The sequence below is a fragment of the Narcine bancroftii genome, chromosome 2 (genome assembly GCF_036971445.1).
Source record: "Narcine bancroftii isolate sNarBan1 chromosome 2, sNarBan1.hap1, whole genome shotgun sequence".
Classification (NCBI taxonomy): Eukaryota; Metazoa; Chordata; class Chondrichthyes; order Torpediniformes; family Narcinidae; genus Narcine; species Narcine bancroftii.
In genome coordinates this window covers 32,910,766-32,930,247 of record NC_091470.1, presented here as the reverse complement: position 1 = coordinate 32,930,247, position 19,482 = coordinate 32,910,766, and the positions used below count along the sequence as shown (strand labels likewise).

Genomic DNA, 19,482 nt, shown 5'->3' with positions numbered 1-19,482 from the left:
TTTTGTTTAGATAATTTAATTCTCTGTCCTGCTTTCTGCTCCGAGACAGTACTCAACTGGAGGTGATTGGTTTGCAGAGATCACCAAGCTGCTTTGGGACAGTCACATTAATAGGACCTTTCAAACTGCCATGGAAAATGGGGTGAACCAGGCAATTCACCCAGTTAGTGCCCCAGTTTTGCGGCAGATAGAAAGGGTCAGACCCAGTCAATCTCGTCGGAATCCAATCGGGTCCCTGACCTACCTCAGAGGTAGTCAGGGACCCCAGTTAAACTTACCTCGATTGAGTCCACAGGCAATTTGCACAGGAAAATGGCCAACCCACTTATTCCAGTGATGTCAGCGCTTGCGTGCGTGCGTCACCAGGCAGCCAGCATCTGAACATCCGGCAGTACTTCTGGTAAGTGTGTGATGCGTCATTTCTGGGCAGGATCCCTCTTGTGTTGCTGGGTTGGCGATATAATGGGTCGATTCCTCTGCAATTTAAAAGGTGCTTCTAGCACCTTTGCCCAGTAATCGCACCCGAGTCCCAGGAGGGATACCCAGCTGTTGCCATTTAAAAGGGGCTATTGACTCAAACCAGGTCAGTGAAGAGAACAGGATCAATGTGTAGGTTCTGCAGTGTGTTGGCTCAACCACTTGAGTTTTTACACTTCGCTCACTAACTTTTACTTCTGGACATCCAGGCTTCGGTTCCAAGGACATGAAAGCAACTCTTGGATTTTGGAGGGAGATGCAGAAAGAAAAGTAGTTACTCAGCTTTCAAAAACTAGCAAGACTGCCTACAAGTCGAAAGAGGAACAGAAGACCATTAATATCATCGTTGACGTCACTATTACCACCCTCAAATCTTCCAATGTTTTCAAATGCTCATGGAAGTAGTAAATCCCTCAAGGTTACCAGTTAGCCTGCCACATTCCTCATTTTTTCCAGAAGCTCAACAATATATTGAGAGAGATTCACATTGGTTAATTGTAGCTAATGGGAGCCATCAATAATAAATAAGTGTCAGTCTTGCTTCAATCAATTTATCCTTTATTAATACTGCAGGAGCATCCAGTTCACCTTTAGTGATATTACAAGTAATAAGTTGCAACTGGGATGCAGCGGTGTCATTAAATTGACAGGTGCACTATGTGGACTTGTGAGGAAGGCACAACAGGAGCTCTATCAAGAACATCCTGGCCGGCTGCTTCATAGTGCAATATGGTTGCTGCAGAGAAAAGGACTGGAGGTCAAATTCACAAGACCATAAGAGTGGCAGAGAGGATCAGTGGAGTTTCCCTTGGCCATCTACACAAGGATGCCCATTATCACCACTTTTATTTGCATTCCATTGGCAGAACTGATAAGGAGAGATAATGAGATTAAGGGTTTTACGATAGACGATAGAGAACGTAAAATTAGCTTGTTTGCAGATGATGTTATATTATATCCTAGAGAACCAGAAATAAAATTGAAAATAAATGTACGATTGGCAGAATATGGTTTGATAAAGTCAATGCAGTAAAGAGTGAAGTGATGCCTATGAATGATGGGGACTATACATTAAGACAGCAGGTGATGAAGTTTAAGTGGGAATAGGAAGCGATTAAATATTTTGGAATTCATGTTGATAGAAATTTAAATAATTTATTTAAATTGAATTATCTACCATTACCAAAAAAAATCAATGAAGATTTAAAGAGATGGAAAGATTTACCAATAATAGGAAGGATAAATTATATAAAGATGAATATTTTTCTAAGGTTGCAATATTTATTTCAGTCGTTATCCATTCCAATACCAACAAAGTTTTTTTGAAGAATTAAAAAGTGTAAGAAAATTTATTTGGCGTGATAAAATGCCAAGGTTAGCTTTGGAAAAATTAACTTGGAAATTTAATCATGGAGGACTGCGGTAGCCGAATTTAAAGAATTATTATAAAGCAGCTCAATTCATATTTTTATCCTCCTGTAATCAAACTGCAGAGAAGACAGCGTGGGTACATATTGAAATGAATAATATAGGAGAAACAAATCCAGAACATTTTTTGTATAAATGGAACAAGGAACCCTTGAAAGGAGTACCAATTTTAAAAACATTTATCCAAGATAATGGAATGGAATTCATTTACAAAGAGGAATTAAGAATGATCAACTATCTAAGATGAAGTTAAAGCAAAATCCACATTCCTTTTACTTTAAATGGGATAAAGAGGATAAAAAGATTGTTTCATGGGTTTCTTTTTTCTTGAATTTTGAACAAATGAAAGAAATTCAATATACCAAATAAAACTATTTTTTTCAAACTATTATCTTAAATCATATTTTTAAAAATTAGGTGCAAATTTTAGACTTCCAGAACAGAGCTCATTTGAGTATTTAATAATTCATACACTTATTGAGAAACATTATTAATATGTATATACAATTTCAAGACAATACAGAAAAAGGAACTATTTAAGTCAAAAAAAAAGGGAAAAGATTTAAATATACAAATTCATGATGAGGCCTGGTCAAGATTGTGCCAGGAGAGTGTAACTAATTAATGTTAGATATCAAATGATACAATATAATTTTTTTTACACCAATTATACTACGTATAAATTACATGGACTCACTTCAAATTGTTCTGACAAATGTTTCAGATGTAACTAAGAAACAGGAACCTTATTACATGCAGTTTGGTTTTGTGAAAAAGTGGAAAAGTTTGGGAAGATTTTAATATATTATTGGGACAAATTATGAAGAAACAGATACCAACAGATCCCAGAATATTTTTGATTGGTGATTTATATGACATTTATACTAAATTGAAGTTACACAAATATCAACAAACATTTTTTAGTGTAGCATTAGCGGTGGCTCAGAAATTTATAGCAGTAACATAGAAGTCAGATAATTTTATAAGGTTGGAGAGATGGCAAATGGAAATTCAAAATTTTATACCATTGGAAAAAATTACTTAAAATTTAAGGAATCAACCTGAAAATTTTTATATTATTTGGAAACCATATAGGATTTCATCAGTAAGAGTCCATCCACATCGTCCATAACACCCACTCCTCCCAATTAATATGCTCAGGATAGAATAATATGTTAGGAATATATGAATAATGAATGATAAATAAATTCAGGTGTTTTCTCTTTTTTTTCTCCCTTTTTCTTTGGGGCAGGTGAATAAAAAGTTTATATATCATTTTGCATCATTTCTATGTTATATTGTTATTTGAACAGGAATTTATATGCCAATGAAAAATAAAATTTTCCAAAACAAAAGTGGCGTTTCCCTTCCCTTCCCCACCTCGGCATCAACATGATCTACTGGGATCATTGTCTAAAGAGGGCGCACAAAATCATTAAGGACCACATCCACCCAGCATCTTTCAGCTGCTCCCGTCAGGAAAGAGATGCAGGAGTATCAGAGCCTGCACCACCAGGCTGAGGAACAGGTTCTTTCCACACGTAGGGAGAATGCTAACCACCAGAGAATCTCACTCCCCAGTCCGTATCAATAGTAACAAAGTGGAGATAGTAGATAGCTTCAAGTCCCAAGATGTATACTTCTCTAGTAACCCATCCTGCTCTACCCACATAGATGCACTGGCCAAGAAAGCACATCAGTGCCTCAACTTCCTCAAAATCTTCTACCTGACAGAAGGGGGTGATAAAAGTGTGGCCATGGTGGGAGGAGTCTTTTAATACATCAGTTGCTTTTTCAATGTAGCAGGAGGTATAGATGGAGTCGGTGGTGGGGATAGGGGATGAATGAGTCAAGTTCACAACTCTCCATAGTTTCTTGCAGTCTCGAGCAGAAGAGTTCCTGTTCCTTTGATAGGATGTTTTCAAAGGTGCACCTTTTGAAGCTAAGGCGACATTTCTTCAAGCTTCTGATGAAGTACAGACTCTTGTGCACTTCCCTGACCATTGCATCGACATGGGTGGACTAGGACAAGTCACTGGAGGAGTTTGTACGTGGGAACTAAATCTATCTGCTCTCTTCCTGCCGTTGATGCAAACTGGGAAGCAAAGTCTGCCTCTTTCCCAGGAGTCTCTAATAAGCGAGCAGTGAGGGGCAGGTTGTTGTCCTGGCACCAAGCCATCAGTCCTTTGATATGCAAAAGAAATTAAAGCCTCTCCAACAGACCATATGGCTGCATTTCCCAACCCTGTTGGGGTGCAACTATTTGGGTCTGTACAGCTCCCATCATCCCCAGAACATGACCCAACCCCCCTCCCAGGAATCTAAAGCCCTCCCTTTTTCACCACTACGAACCCATTTCTAAAGGGGGAAAAAAAAACTTTAAAAAAATTGTATTCACACATTATTACCAAGGAAGCAGACTTGCGCTTAGAGGTAGATGATTGGATTTCAGGTCTTAAAAGTACATTTTACACCTCTGACTGAAAGAATCAGTGGCAATGGAAAAAGAGCTGCTACTTGCTGTTAACACTTGGGTGTGCTGACTGAACCAATTCCAAACCAGTTTGGGTGCTGTAACTGTACAAGGCTGACCTGGCAAGTTAACAGTGGTGGAAAGAAGGGGAGATGGATTTGAGTGCAATAGAGAGTTCCCACTCTTGGTCACCGTCTATGTTTGAGGTCAATGCCCTCAAACATTTCAGTGGGAAAGCCCACCAACCCTCGAATGTCTGGAAGCACACAAGAAATACAAGCAACTTTATGGGAACCATGTAACATAGAATACCCATAGCACAGTAAAGCTCCCAGTAGCACCATGAACAGTTGACTGGAGTGATGCAATGCTCTGGATGTTTTCATCAGATCAAGAACATGCAATATCACATATTTTTGTGTACTTCTGGACTTTCCATTTTCTTTCTTTACAACACAGAAGCAGGTGATTCTGTCCTGACCAGGGTGGTTGATTTAAGAAATTGCCAAATATTTGTTCACTTCAAGTCTTTGTTTTTAAGATATTTTTATTGAAGTTTGCAATAATACAGAAATTAAACAATTATATATTGAAATTCAAATTACAAGAAAATAAAACATTACCACTATCACTACACAAGACTGGAAAAAAACTAACACGAGTATCAAGTGGCAATAACCTGGAAATAGACAGCTCAGCATCAAACCTTATAACAACCCTAAAACTTTAGATTGTGGTAATGGTCTATAAAAGGGCCCCATATCTTTAAGAAATTAGTATTTAAATTTTTAATGGCATATCTAATTTTTTTCTAAAACTAAAACAAAACATATCATTTAACCATTGTGTGTGTGTTTGCTTAATCTCAGATCCCTGACTTTCCGAAAGCAAACATCCTTGATTTACTTTTTGATTTACAACTTTCTTATAAAGGTTGAATATCTCTTATTTATAACAATGTGCTTGATTTAAGAATGGCCTCATTAGTTAAGATCAAAGAGAGACTGGGAACAGGATTTGAATTTTTAATTCTCTGATGAGATTTGGGATTCCATTTGTAATTTGATTAATATGACCTCCCTTTGTGCACAACATTGCTTATTGCAATTTAAAGTAAAGGTAAAGGTTCCATTATTGTCACATAATACAACATTTAGAATGTGACATACATGAAATTCATCAACTCTGTCTACCGTAAGGCAGAGTCGTAACTATGTCCAGAGCCCCACACAGAAATGAGGCCCCAGTGAGGAAAAATCATGCGACCCTTGGATTATAAAGTCAGTGCCCTAACCACTGAGCATAAGTGGTCCACAGAGTGCATACGAACACTTCAAGCCAAAGGTGCTATGTGGGCTCCCCTGCTCCCTTCCCTCACCAGACAGAATCAAATGCAAATTAGTGTGCAGGAAAGAACTCGTCACCTCCTGCTTTCACTCTTCAGTCTGAAGAAAGTGCAGATGATACCAAGTTTGGATCGGCAAAGTGAGATGGACGACGAGTCAGGGCAGCAGGGTTCGTATGGTTGTGAGTATAATGCTATTACAGCACCAGTGACCCAGGTTCAAATCCACGCTGCCTGGAACGAATCTGTACTTTTGCCCAGTGTCTGTGGGGGTTTCCTCGCACATTTCAAAGGGTTTGTCGATTAATTGGTCAAATTAATTTATTTAGCTGGTGTGGGCTTGTGAGCCAGAAGTGCCCCGTTACCATGCTGGATTTCCACATTAAAATATGCAAATGAGATCATAATATTTTATCACATGACAAAATGTGTGCATTAGAAGTAATTTAAAAAAAATCACAACTTGTCAACAGCATGCCAAAAATGGGATGATGATTAAAAACTGTTGACGTTGTACCAATTTTAATGGGGGCCATTTTACCTCCTCCACCTGGATTCTCCCTCTCCCAATGAGTCAGCCAAAAGGAAATGCTGATCAATGTAGCTGAAGTTAAGCAGAAATCACAGGAAGTCACACTTAAGACCATCCACATCCCAGAGCACTGACCCACTTCCAGTCACTATTCAAGCCTGCAGGGAGTAGCGAGGTTGTGACTGCCATCATTCTAGAAGCCTGAGAATTAATTATGGAACCTCTGAAACTTTATGGAGGAGAGGGGGTGCTCTAGAAAGAGATGAACTCAAGATGACAGGAATGATAGAGCGCAGGAGCAGTACATTCTTGACTGGACCAACCAGGAGATATCTAGAATACCATTTTGAAAGCAAGATCTGGAATACTGTTTCGAACTAAAAATAGCATCAAGAGAGGAACAAGTTCCAACCAGTAAAAGTCCAAGCAGTTTAGACAATAGATTATTTTCAGGGAAACAATTCCACAGTGAAGGATGCACAGTGTGAGAAGTCAACAAACAAACACCAGGTAATATTAAATCTAATGAGAAGCTGGAGGGATTTAGCAGGTCAGGCAACATCCCAAGAGAGAAAAACAGTCAGCTTTTTGGGAGGGGGCCTTGGAAGATGAAGTTGGGAATGGAAGATTGCAGGCATAAGATGGAGGGCGAAGGGAGAGGGAGGAGCAAAGAGATCATAGGAATCGACTACTAGACAGATGATGGTGGGATAGGCTGACCAGGAAAGAAGTAGGGCTGAAGACCAAAGGGAGTGGGGAAGGGGAAAAAAGTATCGAAGAAGTGTGGCTTAATGGTTAGCACAACGCCTTTACAGCGCCAGCAATCAAGTCCAGGGTTTGAATCCCGCGCTCTCTGTAAGGAGTCTGCACATTCTCCCCATGCGTGAGTTTTCCCTGGGGGCTCTGGTTTCCTCCCACTGTACAAAACATACTGGGGGTGTAGGTTAATGAGGAGTAAATTTGGCAGCACAGACTCATGAGCTGTTACCATGCTACCATGTTACCTGTTACCATGTTGTCTGTCTAAATTTAATTTAAATGAACTTAAATTTTAAAAAATGTGCTGGATGAACAGTGGAGTGAAAAGTGAGCACCACTGAGAGGACATAGAGCGAGAGTGGAAATGGTGCATGAAGTGGGGAAGATGAGGAAACAGACTCAGTGGCAACAGGAAGGAAGAAGAGATTTTAGGTGTCCTGGAAATGAAGGCCTCATCCCAGGAACAGATGCAACAAGAATAATGTTGTTCCAAGAGACTGGATGGGAAGAGGTGTAGGCCAGGTAACTATGGGAGTCGGTGGTTTGCAATGAATATCAGCAGATAGTTCATCTCCTGAGATGGACATGGAGAGGTCCATCAAGGGGACACTGAATTTAAGGGTGGGTGCAAGTTGGCAGCAAAGTTTTTTTTTAATTTTTTATTTTTCACACTATAAACCACATTGATCAAGATACATACATTTTCCCTCTTGAACATATACAGTGTCGTTTTCTCCCCCCCTCCCTCCCTACCTTCCCTCCCATTCAGAAAATAGGATACATTAAACCCGTCAAACAATGTTGTCACTCAATAAAAACAAACAAGAAATTCCACTGAGTCAGTTCTTTTCATTCTCTTCTCCTTCTGTCATTTTAGGTGGTGGATATCCACGGTAGGTTTTCTCTATTATGTTTCATGTATGGCTCCCATATTTGTTCAAATATTGTAATATTATTTCTTAAATTATATGCTATTTTTTTCTAATGGAATACATTTATTCATTTCTATATACCATTGTTGTATTCTCAAATTATCTTCTAATTTCCAAGCTGACATAATACATTTTTTTGCTACAGCTGGGGCTATCATAACAAATCTTTTTTGTGCACCATCCAAATCAAGTCCAAATTCTTTGGTTTTTTTATGTTACTTAGGAGGAAGATCTCTGGGTTTTTTTGTATATTGCTTTTAGTGATTTTATTTAATATCTGATTTAGATCTTCCCAAAATTTTTTTACTTTCTCATATGTCCATATTGCATGAATTGTTGTTCCCATTTCCTTTTTACAGCGAAAACATCTGTCAGATACTGTTGGGTCCCATTTATTTAACTTTTGAGGTGTAATATATAGCCTGTGCATCCAGTTATATTGTATCATACATAACCTCGTATTTATTGTATTTCTCATAGTTCCTGAGCATAACTTCTCCCATGTTTCCTTCTTTATCTTTATGTTTCGATCTTGTTCCCATTTTTGTTTAGTTTTACCATTTGTTTCCTCATTCTCCTTTTCTTGTAGTTTAATATACATGTTTGTTACAAATTTTTTGATTATCATTGTGTCTGTAATCACATATTCAAAATTACTTCCCTCTGGTAACCTCAGACTGCTTCCCAATTTGTCCTTCAAGTAGGATTTCAGTTGGTAGTATGCCAACACTGTATCTTGAGTTATATTATATTTATCCTTCATTTGTTCAAAGGATAATAATCTATTTCCTGAAAAACAATTTTCTATTCTTTTGATCCCTTTTTTCTCCCATTCTCTAAAGGAAAGGTTATCTATTGTAAAAGGGATTAGCTGATTTTGCATCAGTATTAGTTTTGGTAGTTGGTAATTTGTTTTATTCCTTTCTACATGAATCTTCTTCCAAATATTGAGCAGATAATGTAATACTGGAGAATTCCTACGTTGTACCAATTTTTCATCCCATTTATATAATATATGTTCAGGTATCTTCTCCCCTATCTTATCTAGTTCTAATCTAGTCCAATCTGGCTTTTCCCTTGTTTGATAAAAATCTGATAGGTATCTTAATTGTGCGGTTCTATAATAATTTTTAAAGTTTGGCAGTTGTAAGCCTCCTTATTTATACCATTCTGTTAATTTATCTAGTGCTATCCTCGGTTTCCCCCCTTTCCATAAAAATTTCCTTATTATTTTCTTTAACTCCTTGAAGAATTTCTCTGTCAAGTGTATTGACAATGCCTGAAATAGGTATTGTATCCTTGGGAAAATGTTCATTTTAATACAGTTTATCCTTCCTATTAGTGTTAGTGGTAAGTCTTTCCAATGCTCTAAGTCGTCCTGTAATTTTTTCATTAGTGGATAATAATTGAGTTTATATAGATGGCCGAGGTTTTTATTTATTTGTATACCTAAGTACCGCATTGCTTGCATTTGCCATCTGAATGGTGATTCTTTCTTAAATTTTGAGAAATCCGCATTATTCATTGGCATTGCTTCACTTTTATTTGCGTTAATCTTGTATCCCGACACTTCTCCATGTTCCTTCAATTTCTTATGTAATTCTTTTATTGATATTTCTGGTTCTGTTAAGTATACTATAACATCATCTGCAAATAAACTGATTTTATATTCCTTGTCTTTTATTTTTATCCCTTTTATTTTATTTTCTGTTCTTATCAATTCTGCTAGTGGTTCTATGGCTAACCCGAACAATAAGGGCGATAGTGGGCATCCCTGCCTTGTTGATCTGCTTAAGTTAAATTGTTTTGATATATATCCATTTACTGTCACTTTCACCAATGGCCCCTTATATAATGCTTTAATCCAATTAATATATTTCTCTGGTAAGCTGAATTTTTGTAGTACTTTGAATAACTAATTCCATTCTACTCTGTCAAAGGCCTTCTCTGCGTCTAAAGCAACCGCTACTGTTGAAGCTTTATTTCCTTCTACTGCATGAATTAAGTTAATAAATTTACAAATATTGTCTGTTGTTCGTCTTTTTTTAATAAATCCAGTTTGGTCTAGATTTACTATTTTTGGTACATAGTCGGCTAATCTGTTTGCTAATAGTTTAGCTATTATCTTATAATCTGTGTTAAGTAAAGATTTTGGTCTATATGACGCTGGTGCGGATGGATCTTTCCCTGTCTTTGGTATTACTGTAATTATTAATGTTTTGCATGAATCTGGTAAGCTTTGTGTTTTATCAGTCTGGTTGATTACTTCCAGGAGGGGAGGAATTAATAAATCTTTAAATGTTTTATAGAATTCTATTGGGAATCCATCCTCTCCTGGTGTTTTATTATTCGGTAGTTTTTTTATTATCTTTTGTATTTCTACTATTTCAAATGGTTCTGTTAATTTATTTTGTTCCTCTGTTTGTAATTTTGGTAGTTCAATTTTAGTTAAAAATTCATCTATTTTGTCTTCTTTCCCTTCGTTTTTAGTTTGGTATAATTGTTCGTAGAATTCTCTGAAGTTTTCATTAATCTCCGTTGGATTATATGTGATTTGTTTGACCTTTTTCCTTGATGCCAATACCATTCTTTTAGTTTGTTCTGTCTTAAGTTGCCACGCTAGAATTTTTTGCATTTTTTCTCCTAGTTCATAATATTTCTGTTTTGTCTTCATTATGTTCTTCTCCACCTTGTATGTTTGTAGTGTTTCATATTTTATTTTTTTATCTGCCAATTCTCTTCTTTTAGTTGTGTCTTCCTTCATTGCTAATTCTTTTTCTATATTTGCTATTTCCCTTTCCAACTGCTCTGTTTCCTGATTGTAGTCCTTCTTCATCTTGGTTACATAACTTATTATTTGCCCTCTGATGAACGCTTTCATTGCGTCCCATAGTATAAACTTATCTTTCACTGATTCCGTATTTATTTCAAAGTACATTTTAATTTCTCGTTCAATTAATTCTCTAAAATCCTGCCTTTTAAGTAGCATGGAGTTTAATCTCCATCTATACATTCTTGCTGAGATGTCCTCTAGCTCTATTGCCAATAACAGGGGTGAGTGGTCCGATAATAGTCTAGCTTTATATTCCGTTTTCCTAACTCTCCCTTGAATGTGGGCTGATAACAGGAATAGGTCTATCCTTGAGTATGTTTTGTGTCTACCCGAATAATATGAATATTCCTTTTCCTTTGGGTGTAGTTTCCTCCATATATCCAAAAGTTGCATTTCTTGCATCGATTTAATTATAAATTTGGTTACTTTGTTCTTTCTGTTAGTTTTTTTCCCAGTTTTATCCATGTTTGAGTCCAAATTAAGGTTAAAATCCCCTCCTATTAGTATGTTCCCTTGCGTATCTGCTATCTTCAAAAAGATATCTTGCATAAATTTTTGATCTTCTTCATTAGGTGAGTATACATTGAGTAAATTCCAAAATTCTGAATATATCATTACATATCTCCCTGCTGGATCTATTATTTCCTCTTCTATTTTGATTGGTACATTTTTATTGATTAATATAGCTACTCCTCTGGCTTTTGAATTATATGATGCTGCTGTTACATGTCCTATCCAATCTCTCTATAATTTCTTGTGTTCCACTTCAGTTAGATGTGTTTCTTGTATGAATGCTATATCAATTTTTTCTTTTTTCAAGTAAATTTAACAGTTTCTTCCTTTTGATTTGGTTATGTATTCCATTAATATTTAAAGTCATATAGTTCAACATAGTCATTTCATACTTTGTTTATCTTTCCTTTCTGTTTCCTCATCACCACCTTCCCTTCTTATCCATTTCTGCTTTATTTTTTTGAACACTTTATAAGACAACATTTCTAAAACATAATACATTTCCCTTATTCTCCTATCTAAAATTTCTTTAACCCCACTATCCTCTCCCCTTCCTGAGTTGCCCTTTATCCCTTGTCGGGCAACCACATCTCCCCTCTCCATTTGGATTTGCGAATTCACTCGCAAGCGTCAACTGATTTCGCAGTGACCGTAACTCTTCCCCACCCAGCCCCCCCAGAAAAGATTTTAATCTTCATATATAACAAAGGTCACTCTCTTAATTCCCTCCTTACTTCCTTTCTTCCCTTTCTTTCCCTTCTTAGTTCTTACCTATATTCTATTTTTTTTTATATATACATACACACATACACATACAAATATCTATATACATACCTACATACACACATACATATAGTTTGTGGTCATTTTTGTTCTCGTTATATATCTTCCTCTCTCTGTCTGTTTTGTAGTTGTTCTGCAAATTTTCTTGCTTCCTCCGGGTCCAAGAATAGTCTGTTTTGCTGCCCTGGAATAACTATTTTAAGTACCGCTGGATACTTTAGCATAAATTTATATCCTTTTTTCCATAGGATCGTTTTTGCTGCATTAAACTCCTTCCTCTTCTTCAGGAGTTCAAAACTTATATCTGGATAGAAAAAAAATTTTTGACCTTTGTATTCCAGTGGTTTTTTGTCTTCTCTTATTTTCCTCATTGATTTCTCCAATATATTTTCTCTTGTATATCTTAAGAATTTTACTAGAATGGATCTTGGTTTTTGTTGTGGTTGTGGTTTAGGGGCTAATGTTCTGTATGCCCTTTCTATTTCCATTTCTTCCTGTAGTTCTGGTCTTCCTAGGCCCCTGGGGATCCATTCTTTTATAAATTTCTCATATTCTTGCCTTCTTCATCTTCCTTAAGGCCCACTATCTTTATATTGTTTCTTCTACTATAATTTTCCATTATATCTATCTTCTGAGCTAACAGCTCTTGTGTCTCTTTAACTTTTTTATCAGATTCTTCTAATTTCTTTTTTAAGTCCTCTACTCCATTTCTACGGCTGTTTCTCGTTCTTCCACCTTGTCCACTCTTTTTCCTATATCTGATATGATCATCTCTAAACTATTCATTTTTTCTTCTGTACTTTTTACTCTTCTTTTTATTTCACTGAATTCTTGTGACTGCCATTCTTTTACTGATTCCATATATTCTTTAAAAAAAAATACATCTTCCATTTCTCTGTGTTCTTTCTCTTCTTCTTCTGAGTCCATTCCAGGATCTGTGTCCTTTACCTCTGTCTCTTCTGGTTTTCTTGTTGGTTTGTTTGTTTTATTTTGTTGGGTATTTTTGGTCTTCTTATTTTTATTAGAAGTGTCTTGCTGCTGGTCTTCTTCCTCTGGGTTGGTCATCTGCTGTTTCTTTGATTTCTTTTTACTCTCTTCTTTCTTGCTCTTGTTATTTTCTGTGTCTTCCTCTTGCTGTTTTGTTGTGGCTGTCAATCTCAGCTGTAGAGATCGACTCCTCAGCTGGTCCCCCCTCCCGTCAGTGTTATTTTTGTCTTACGCGGTTGCGCACTTTTGCTTGGCTCCGCGAGCCATTTTTGTAGTCCCGAGTTCGGGACTTCAACTGACCTTAGGGAGCGAGCTTCTCTCTCCGCGGCGGGCCTCCTCGGACAGGTAAGGCCTTCACCTTCTTCTTCCGACGTCCTTTCTTCTTCTTTTCTTCCCGTTCCTTTTGACTTCTTTTTTTCGCTGCCATTTTCTCCACACCTTTATTTTCACTTTATTTTGGTTTTTGTGTTTGTGCCTTTGTTTTTTCACTGTCTTTATTTTACTTTTCTGGAGAGGGCTGGAGTTCCCCGACCGGCCACTACTCCATCATGTGACTCTCCAGTTGACAGCAAAGTTGATGAAATTTTGGAGTTTTGCATGGGCACGAGTGATGGCGACAGCACAGTTGTCAATGCAGCGCAGGAAGAATTGGGAAGTGATATTGGTATGAAAGATGAACTGGCCTGCATAAATGATGAAAAGGCAGGGGTAGGTGGGGCTCATGCATATGTCCATGGTTACACCCTAGATTTAGTGGAAATGGAAGGAATCGAAAAAATGAGAAGAGTGCAAACAAGTTCCACCAAGGAGAGAGAGAGAGTTAGTAGAGGGGTACTGATCAGATCTGTGTTCAAGACAGAAACTGAGAGCCCAGAGCCCTGAGGGGTATAGATACACGTGGGAATTACACATCTTTGATGAGGCGATGTGGGCTGGAAAATGGGATTTTTTTATTAAAAAAAGGTGGAGAACATGGGTGCCATTGATTTCTTTCTCCAATCTCAACGTGACCGCCAATCATTTGCATTTGAAAAGGGTCATCATGATGGCACCTTTAATTATCTCCAGATATCCCAATGCATTTCACACCCAATAAAATAACTGAGCATTTTTGCTATATGGTGGAACATGAGAGCCAATTTGCACACAAATAGTTCTAAAATAGAAATGAGATGATAAAAAGAAAAAAAAATCAGATTTATAAAATGCCTTTGTGGTCTCAGAATAAACACTGAAATGCCTTATAAGTAACTGCTAACATGACAACATTTTAAAAAATGTATTTTGCTAATGCCGAGGAGGCAAATTTTGATCAAGGAATGGGAAAAGCTCCAGGTTTAATAGCCCAGGCCAAGAGGAGCAGATAACAGGGGAGAAGCACCCAAGGAATAAAGCGGACAGAAAGGTAACATACCATGACAAGATAACTGCGGTCAATTCCGCAGCAAGGTAATATAGGATTATGAAGGGTATGGATAGGATAGATGTAGGAAGGTTTTTTGAGATGGCCGCGGAAACTAAGACGAGAGGACGCAGTCTCAAGATTTGGGGGAGTAGATTTAGGTCAGAGATGAGGAAAAATAATTTTTCCCAGAGAGTAGTGAATGTTTGAAATTCTCTAACCAGGGAAGTGGTTGAGGCTGCCTCATTAAACATATTTAAAATTCGGTTAGATAAATTTTTACATGATAGAAGAATTAGGGGATATGGGGAGAAGGCAGGTAGGTGGAGTTAGGTCATAAATTAGATCAGCCATGTTTGTATTGAATGGCGGAGCAGGCTCGATGGGCCATTTTTGACCTACTCCTGTTCCTACTTCCTATGTTCCTATGTAACTGCAGTCAATTCACTGTGGGTCTTTTTTTTATATAATGCGATGAAAAGAAATCTAGCCAGAGACAAGTAGATCCATTTTAAAAAAAATGAAACAACTAAAGATATTTAATGTGGAGATGTTCCCACTGGTAGAAACTTTCCCTGGGAAGGATAAAGGTAGGAAAATTAAAAGAACATTGAATGGCAGAGTGGTGCTTGTAAAGACAAAAGTAAAAGATAAAAAGACTGAAGTGAGCATTATCTGCATTATTCTTTCCAGTATTTTTTAAAAAACTGTTGCTGTGGAGCTCCCTCTGGTTATTGACAGTGATCCTAAGCCAGTTTATCCACCACATGGTAAATCAGTAATGGTTTCTGATTATATAATTACCGGCTCCAAACCACAGCAGCAACCATCTGCCAATTACCAACAAGTTTGCCACATTCCAGCTTTTTTTTGTTTCTAGTATCACTGATTCCTTTGGAAAATGTTCAAAACTTCAAGGTCAGATCAGGAGAGAGTTCTAAGTACTCAAGAGACAACTTTCAGAAGCCCCTCACAAGGAAAACTTCCGTTTCACCATGGGTAACTAGAATTCCAAGGGCAAGTTCATCTTGTCACAGCAACAGCAATACTATGAATCAGTCAGCATCGCACGTAGAGGTTCCAAAATTGGCATGTTTTGAACGCACGCAAGTGTGGGCGCACAGTCATCTTGAAAGCAGCCTTGCATTCCAAGACCAACCCACTCAGTATTATTTTGGGAACCAGTGACTTCATGCCAGAGGAAGACGGGCTTCAATTAAAACTTCAACTATAAACTTGCTAATTATTTATTGTATTCATTTCCATTCTCAAAGGCACTTTGACATTTAAATACTCCAGCGGATGACAGCTCTCTTGCCGCAGGCTGCATTGGTTAGCAAAAAAAAATACACTGGATTCTATTGAGTCGCAGACTCGATTACAATGGCTCTTTGGAGACTGGCCTCCCTGTGGAGCTCAGAGAATGGCACAAGAGAATGTGGCTAATGAGGAGCCATAAGCTGGAGACTGGCACAGGACATGAAGCAACCAAGCTCTACATTAATAAATAACATTAACAATCCCCTCCCGTCCAATTCCCAACACTCTAATGTCAACCCACCACCACCCCTCCATTTCCTCCTTTCCCAAAGGCAGGAATTCACACTGAGGTTACAGTTCAATAGATAAAGGCAGCTTTAAGTACTTCCCTCAGACAGCCAGACAGCTCACCATCAACACTGGCAATTAACCCACTCCTGCACTCGCTAGAAATCCTACACATTGTCCTCTCCTTCTCAAGCCAAGGGGAGCTCAAAAATTCCCCTTGTTTTCCCTCCCCATGCACCAACTCCCATCACAAGCTTGTTTCGGCGAGTGAGGACTTATAAAAAGCAGTCAGAAAAATGCTGTATACTACGGGTCAACCCAACACAAGTTAGAAAGCAAACCAGAGTTTCGTCAACCAAATGGAGGAGGCACTTACTGAGCAAAAGGAAAATGATGGAGGATCTCAGCAGGTCGAGCAGCACCTGCGGAGTGAATGCAATAACCGATGCTTCAGGACAAGAACCGGAAATGCCCAGAGGCATTTATTGACTTCCACAAGCTTCATTCAGACATTGTGTGATTTACAAAAGTTAATCAAGTTCCAGGGACCTGGGTAAATTGCATCACAGCAAGCCACAGGAATCACCTGGCTTTCCCTACTCCCAGAGTTCTGCATGGGCATCACAGGTTGGAGCTGCGACCTGTCGTCAGAATGGTCACAGGGTCAGCTCATTGGTAAATTGTTGTGTCAGAAAGGAAAAATTTGGTGGGTTCAAAGAATAGTGGATCTTCACAAAGGCTGAATGCAGAAATAATCTTTATTGAAACACACGTAAAGAGATCACAAATGCAAGTATTCTCAATCACACAACACAGTGCAAGTTATCAATCACACAACACAGTGCAAATTATCACATCGGACGTTACACTACTGCTTACCCTCCTACAAGCACAGAACAATCCAGTCACATCCGACTTAATACCGCCAACACTAGCAACTGTTTATACGGACTTATCACAATCAAGGCCAACAATACGTTACCCACCATTCCTAGACTAACAGGGGTATGACTCAATAGACAATAGGTGCTGGAGTAGGCCATTCGGCCCATCAAGCCAGCACTGTCATTCATTTAGACCATGACTGATCTTCGACTATCAGTACCCTGTCTTGCCTTCTCCCCATAATTCCCCTGTCCACAAGAACCTTATCTAACTCCCTCTTGAAATTATCCAGAAAACAAGCCTCTACCACCCTCATCTCTGTCCTAAAGGGCCTTCCCTGTATTATTAAACTATGGCCTATAGTCCTAGTCTCCCCCAACATCAAGAACATGTAATCAGTTTCTATCGTGTCCTTTAATAATCTTATATATCTCAATCTTAACTCCCATCATCCTTCTAAATTCCAACGTAACAACCCCAGTTTATCCAACCTTTCGGCACACGTCAATCCCATCATCTCGGGAACTAACCTTGTGAATCTACACTGCACTCCCTCAATAGTGAGAATGTCCTTCCTCAAATGAGGAGACCAGAACTGGACACAATACTCCAGGTGTGGTCTCACCAGGGCCCTGTACAACTGCAGAAGGACATCTTTACTTCTATGCTCTATTCCCCTTTTTATGAAGGCCAACATGTTGTTTGCCTTTTTCAGAGCTTGTTGAACCTGCATGCTAGCTTTTAGTGACTGATGTACAAGTACACCTAGATCACGTTGCACTTCCCCACTCCCTAACTTGACTCCATTTAAAAAATAATCTCCCTTCCTGTTCCTGCCACAAGTGGATAACCTCATATTTATCCACATTAAACTGCATCTTCCATGCATCCAACCACTCACCCAACCTGTCCAAGTCCCCCTGCATTTTCCTAACATCCTCCTCGCTCTTCACACTGCCACCCAGTTTCGTGTCATCTGCAAATTTGCTAATGTTATTTATAATCCCCTTATCTAAATCATTAATAGATATGATAAACAACTGAGGACCCAGCACCGAGCCTTGCGGGACCCCACTTGTCACATCCTGCCATCCCGAAAGTGACCTGTTAATCCCTACTTTGTTTCCTGTTTGTCTACCAATTTTCTATCCATGTCAGCACCCTATCCCCAATACCATATTCTCTGACTTTGCCAACTAATCTCCTGTGCGGGACCTTATCAAAAGCCTTCTGCAAGTCCAAGTACACCACATCCACTGGCTCTCCCATGTCCACCCTCCTCGTCACATCCTCGAAAAATTTCAGAAGATTAATCAAGCATGATTTTCCCTTCAAAAATCCACGCTGACTTGCAATTATACTATTATTTTTGTCTAAGTGTTCTGTTATTTCTTCTTTTATAATAGATTCTAATATCTTCCTCACTACTCACATCAGGCTAGCCAGTCTGTAATTGGCCATTCTCTCCCTCCCTCCCTCCCTTCTTAAAAAGCGGCACAACATCAGCCACCCTCCAGTCCACAGACACCCTCTCCTGAATCCATAGAACATTGGAAAATGTCGACCAATGCATCCACAATTTCAAGAGCAACCTCCCTAAGCCTCCGATGCTATCTACAACTACAACAATATACAACAGCCCCGATCCCTATGCAGTGCACACCTTACCGACGCCTTTTTTAGCATTGTCTATAGCAGGATTTATTTTAGAGCCAAAGAACAAAAAAGAGGAAGAGCTACTGCAAATGGTGGACCTTACAGTACAGTAAGTTGGAGGGTCTGCCTCAAATAATCACTAGATGATCAAAGGAACCATTGGTTAGGTGTGCACTTATGGGTGGGTAAAGTCCAACCTTGATTGGCAACTGATGCGACTTCCGACTAGTTTCCAGACGGTGAGGTCATGTGACAACCCCCCACCGCACCCCCACATTCCACACGACAGTTGCCTACTCTGCATTTATCCACCAAGTCACTGGGAAAACCAACTCACCACTTCCTGCCCACTCTCTCCATGGCTCAACGAGCAGTTGTGCCCCGAGCGGCAAGCTACCAGGTCTGAGCCAAGGCACAAATAGGATCATCTTAAAGGAGTGGCAACAGAACCATGAAAATCAACCACTGAATTTGAAGGGAAGATTTCAAGGTTGGATGGCTGAGGCACAGAGAGACGTGCAAAATGACGCACAGAGAAAGACAGCCAACCAGTTAGTTCTTTAATAGTCTAAAGTTTGAAGTTAATAACAAAGTCAAGTTTGGCAATTTTTTTTTCCCCCAAAATTCACCCTAGCTGGAATTAGGAGTACAAGAGGAACAAAATTCTAACAAGAATGGAGCAACTTGTGCTGTGCCCAACCCTCCTGGAAAAAGGTAGCCATTTCTATTACAAAGAATCAGAAACATCACTTGCTTATTACAAGTATTAGAGGCAAATGCATGAACAGTTTGAAAATGCCACGGTTTATTCCACATATTACATTTAAAAGGTGCGCTTTCCATTTATTCTGCAACGTGAACCAGAAACAGGCTCAATAACCATTTGTAAATCCTGGGAAGAATGTACACTGCAAGCTTCAGATTCCACC

At 38.7% G+C, this 19,482-nt stretch overlaps 1 protein-coding gene across 5 annotated transcripts in view; it reads right to left on the bottom strand.

The window, feature by feature from the left end:
- LOC138753335 (inositol-tetrakisphosphate 1-kinase-like) overlaps positions 1 to 19,482 on the bottom strand; it is a 262,270-nt gene that overhangs the window by 178,477 nt on the left and 64,311 nt on the right. The gene's annotated exons all lie outside the window — the stretch shown is intronic.